Source organism: Augochlora pura, chromosome 6 (assembly GCF_028453695.1).
Source record: "Augochlora pura isolate Apur16 chromosome 6, APUR_v2.2.1, whole genome shotgun sequence".
Lineage (NCBI taxonomy): Eukaryota > Metazoa > Arthropoda > Insecta > Hymenoptera > Halictidae > Augochlora > Augochlora pura.
Genome location: NC_135777.1, coordinates 2,588,234 through 2,593,527, shown reverse-complemented (window position 1 = coordinate 2,593,527; position 5,294 = coordinate 2,588,234). Strand labels below are relative to the sequence as shown.

General features: G+C 42.4%; 1 protein-coding gene across 1 annotated transcript in view; it reads right to left on the bottom strand.

The window, feature by feature from the left end:
• Positions 1-2,266, bottom strand: part of LOC144471442 (uncharacterized) — a 55,100-nt gene extending 52,834 nt beyond the window's left edge. Inside the window, exon 1 of the mRNA XM_078183479.1 lies at positions 2,241-2,266. The gene's annotated coding sequence lies outside the window, so the exon portion shown is untranslated. The remainder of the gene's footprint in view (positions 1-2,240) is intronic.
• Positions 2,267-5,294: the final 3,028 nt, after the last annotated feature.

The following is a 5,294-nucleotide window of genomic DNA, read 5'->3' as shown; positions in this document are numbered from 1 at the left end:
AAAGAAAAAAAGAAAAAAAAGGAAGCAAGAAGCATCGGCATTGTGCGGCGCCGGAATGAAACTTCGACGCTGGCCGAAGAACAACAGCCCCCGCCCCGTTCGCCGCCGTTCTTTTCCCGCGTAAACTCGATTTCCCGGCCGGCGATATTAACTTACCTTGCTCCGCGCGCGGCAACGCGCAGGTATCGCGGCGGGGGCGGACGGGCGGGGGTGAAATAGCCGCGGGAACTCGCGCGGAAATCTATGTAGTGCACTTTACCGTCCGCCGCGCGCCGATGAATAAACCAACACCGTCGGAGCTTCGGCCCCGTTGCTGCAGACATTATTAGCCTACTACGGCTCGTTGTTGCGCCCGAGCATCATTAATCCGACTGATACCGGAACGGCTAGCGCCGCGCCGCGTTATTTTGGCCGGGGCTACGTTCCTTCGAACCGACGCGAGCGCATTCGGTTTCCGCCATGGCCGCGGAACCCCTTCGTTCGACGATTAACCCCTTGCCGATTAACCCTTTACCGTAATGTAAATTTGACGAGTCCGACTCGTGATGGAAATTACTAGGAACAATTTAATAAATATGGGTGTTATTCTGTTCTTTAAAATTGGAATAAAATTCTAACCCCTTGTTATTAACCCCTTAACCTACAAATACGGGCGTAGCCCGTAATACGATGATCAGGCCAAATATGAATAATTACGCGCATTAGTTATAAGCTGTAAATTATACTATAAGTTAGAAGCCATAAATTGTCGTATAATTTATACGCTGCATTATAACGAGTGAACTTTTACAAAGTCCATTTTTATAGAAAATAAATTGCCAATCGGTACGTTCATAACAACGACCAATTTGTGTAAAAAGCGTAGAAACAAATATCACATCGTCATTTTTACCTTCTGATTCCATTGTTCATATTAAAGTTGTATTATAAAATGAATAAAGTTGTAACTTAAAAAGCACCTTCAAGATATATTCAGAGTGGCAGCTTCGACTGTTGCACGGTTTGAATGATTTCACGTTAGGTCTTGCGTGCGCCATTGTTTTCCAGAGGGCGCAAGGACAGCCGGTTTGCGAGCCCTTCGAATTTCGGCCCCGCAAAAATTACGGCATATTGGAATTCCCGGCGAGAGCCGCGCGAATTTGTTAATCACTTTCGGGGCCCGTGTCCGGCACCGAAAGAGGGGCGGGGCGGATTTTTATTCGCGCACGCGTCCGCGCGCGTTATAAATTCGTTTCTGTGACCAATTATGTCCGCCGTACACGTCCCGGCCTCGTAAAACGCTTGTTATTATTCTTCGTTCCCCCGGCCCCGCCGAATTTCGAGCGAATTTGATGCGATATCACGCCCGCCGCGTCGCGCGAATTTCGCGTCGCGCTCTCTGTCCTCTGTTCCAGATTTTCCTCTCTTCCTCTCTCTATTTTACTCACTCACATTCTCTCTCTCTCTCTTCTTCTCTGCCTCTCTCTGTCTCTTTCTCTTTTTACCTTTCACTCTCTCACAATCTCTTTTTTCCTTTCTCTTTCTCTTTCTCTCTCTCACTCTCTCACATTCTCTCTCTCTCTCTCTCTCTCTCACTCACTCTCTCTCTCTCTCTCTCACTCTCCCTCTTTCTCTTTCTATCTTTCACTCTCCCACAATCTCTCTTTTCCTCTTCCTTTCTCTTTCTCTCCTCGCTCTCTCTCTCTCACACCCTCCCACATTCTCTCTCTCTGTCTCTTTATCTTTCTCTCTTTCTATTTCTCTGAATTGCAAAAATTATATTTTATAGTATTCAATAATGTCCCAAAATTTTATGATATTGTTTTGCACTAATAACTTAGATTACAAGCTCCATATTTATAACCTATGCAAAATTGTATAATTTATTATGGAATAACTTGAGGTGAGCACAAATTAACAGGAAAAACAAAAGCACAGATATCAGCATGCAGCACGACATCTACACCGTTAATTAACAATGGAAGGTAAACAGAATAAAGTGAATTGTTATCCCATAACGTGCGTCAAAGTTCGAAAGTTCGAGAACCGACATTAATTTCTTACCAACCTAATAGCTTGAACGAGCCAGCGAGCGATCGCGCGGCTAAGGAAATTGCGTATTGAAAATTAAACGCGGACCGAAGAGCGCGAATCTTTTCGCCGATATTTTATCGATATTTTATATCGTACGCGTCTGGCTATTTAATTGCCTGGCTCGCGAAAACGCCTGCGAGGATTTTCGTTTCCAATGCGCAACTCACCGTGCACTACTGCGGGCCACGGTGAACGCTTCTTGCACGGTTGCATGCCTCTCCCTGCAACAAAGATTTTGTTTAATTAATGTCAAAGTTTATATTCATTTTAAACGATTTTTATGGTATAGATTTAATTCTTTCTTAGACGTTCAGTTCAAAGTACAATGTTCCAGATTTTTAAGTTCTGTTAAAGTTTAATAAAGTGTTGCTGTGAATATGAGCAAATATTGAGAAAAATTGATTGAGAAAAATGGTACATTTATAATGGAAAGGAAGACGAATTTTTAAATATTTTAAGCGATGAAGATGATGAGTTTATGGTAATTAAAAAATTAAGGTTCATTGTTTTGAATTATAGTAAGAATAGTGGCAGCGAATAAAATGGGCATACTCTTTTCCTGGAATGTGTTACTAATCTTGTTGCTAAATTGTAAATAATAGAATATAAATGTGTAGAAGTATATAATAAATGTAAATAAATGTACAAGAATATATAAATACGTATATAGATATAAATATGTACAAATATATAGAAATATATGAATATAAATCTACGTAAATATAAATACATCTAAAACTGTTACTAGCTTTTATTTCCAACATTTGTCCTTTTACAGCGACAGTTTCAATTTACACGATTATTCGCGTAAATCTAAACCACGTGGAGCAGATAATCGCGTAAATTCACGAACAGAGACGTATTAGACAGTTTCACACAAAATACCCATACACCGAAACGTCCCACCTTCGCAACGAGTTATCACAAGCCGCATCAAGAGACCGTTCCAAAAAATCGCGAGCGTACCGCGGCCACGAACGTCCGCGAGCAACGATTACTATACCTACAAAATACCACGAAACATGCAAATTAATCCGCAAAAGATCCTATTTAATCAGCCGGACCGCGAGTGCTCAACTTTCGACGCTGGGAACGGCCGCGGAATCAATTTAAATTTTAAAATAATACCAAAGAGCGTCACCGCCGGAAGGGTTGCCCCGGCCCGGGTGAGGGGAGGGGGCGTGGGAGGCGAGGTTCAACACCTCGGGGCACGCGGAGCAATTTATTGGACTTTCGAGCCGACGGTTTTTCAATTTTTAACAATACCTGGCGGAAACGTTTTGACACCCGATTTAATCATAGCCGAAACGAACACGCCACGGTCACGCGCTGGAATCCGCAATGGCTGTTTTCCAACCGGTCAGACCGACGCGAACCCTTCTCCCTCCTTCGCCCTCCCTCCCTCTGTGCTCCTCCGCGCGGCGCATTTCCGGCCGGCGCCGAAATTTTTTTTACTAATTGAGCAATACATTCTGGGAGGCGGCCGGACAGCGGCCGGGGCGGAATTGTCGGGGATCAAAGCGATACGGCGGCGGGTGTGTCGCGTCAACGTGGAAAATTACGCTAAATTCTGCACGATTGTCTGCCGCGTGTCCCGGCCCCGGGTAAAAATTGGTCCTCGATTTATCGCGGGATCGCCGAGTGGACGTCGATGGGAAATAAATTAAAACGCCTTGTTTTCCGTTCCGCGTCCCGCCCGCCTCGCCGGCACCCCGCGCGCGGAAACGCGTTTAACGCGCGTACGTCACGTCCGCGAACGTGCCGCGTACGCGCGGGCGCGCGTTTCGCGGGTTTTCAGCCGGGCCGACCTCCCTCCCCCCGTCCCCTCCCGCCCTGTAAAACGTTATTTCTCTATCGGCGCAATTTTTTTTCCGAAATTTTCCCTCGCGGTCCGCCGAATCAATGGCGCCGCGAATTAAAAAAGGGAATCGCCCGACAGCTTTCGGGCTGCATAAATTTCACGGCGAAATCGCCGTCGACGATTTTTCGGAAATCGCTACGAGCACGTGCTCGGCTAAGCCAGTATTATTCGACGGTACATTTGGTGGAGAATGCGTCCGTGCAGTTGCTCGCGACAGTCCCTTTTTTAATTCTTCCTATTTTATCATACGATATAGTATATTGTAATTTAATTTAGTATAATAATGTAGTATAGTATAGAATAGTATAGTAAAGTATGATATACAGTACATTATAGAATATTACAGTATAATATACTATATATCCTATATATACGATAGCATAGTATGATACATAATGTACTATAGTATAATATAATATTGTAGAGTATAGAATATTATAGTACAATACATTATATCTTCTATATGTACTATAATACAGTATAGGATACAGTAATATAGTATAATTAATATAATATAGTGCATTATAACATATTATATTATAATATGATATGCTATATATCTTATATATACTATACTATACTATATATAGTATAATATATTATATATAATAATGTAATGTATATATAATATAGTACAGTATAGGATACTGTAGCATAATATACTATATATTCCATGTACACTACAGTATAGTATGATATATTATATTACATGTATAGTAGAGTATAATATAGTATAGTACAGTACAGAATATTATAGTATAATATCCTGTTTTCCTATTTATGTTTCTATACAGTACGGTATATAATATTATAGTATAGTCCAAAATAATATATAGAACATAGCATAGTACAGTACAGTGTAGTATATTATAATATGATATAATAAAATGCACCAATGAATTTTACTATTCGGTGAATATAGTCTTAAACCATATCTTTCTCGCTCGTGCACGATTAAAATAACTTTTACTTCGTGTACAGTAAAAAAAAAAAGTGTGAAAGAATTTTATGGGAATCGGTGACCCAAAGTCCGTGACCTTTCCTTGCAAGGGAGAAACACAATGGCGTAGTTTTATCTTGTTTACGATACAACGATATACCCTTTGTTCGCCGAGCGACGTGGTCATCTATCGAAACTCCACTGCGGAATATACTGCCGCTGCTACAGACCGATTAGGATAACCCTCCCTCCCTCCCTCCCTCCCTCCCACCCCCCGGTCCATCCGCCGCGATCCTCCTTTTTCCGTGGCCGGGAAAAATTTGTTAACGGGATGAAAATCTGGCAACCATCCAGACCGTGTTCCCGGCTAGGTACTGTCCGACGGCTCCGATTTTCCCTGGTATTTTCGCGAGTTTGCGT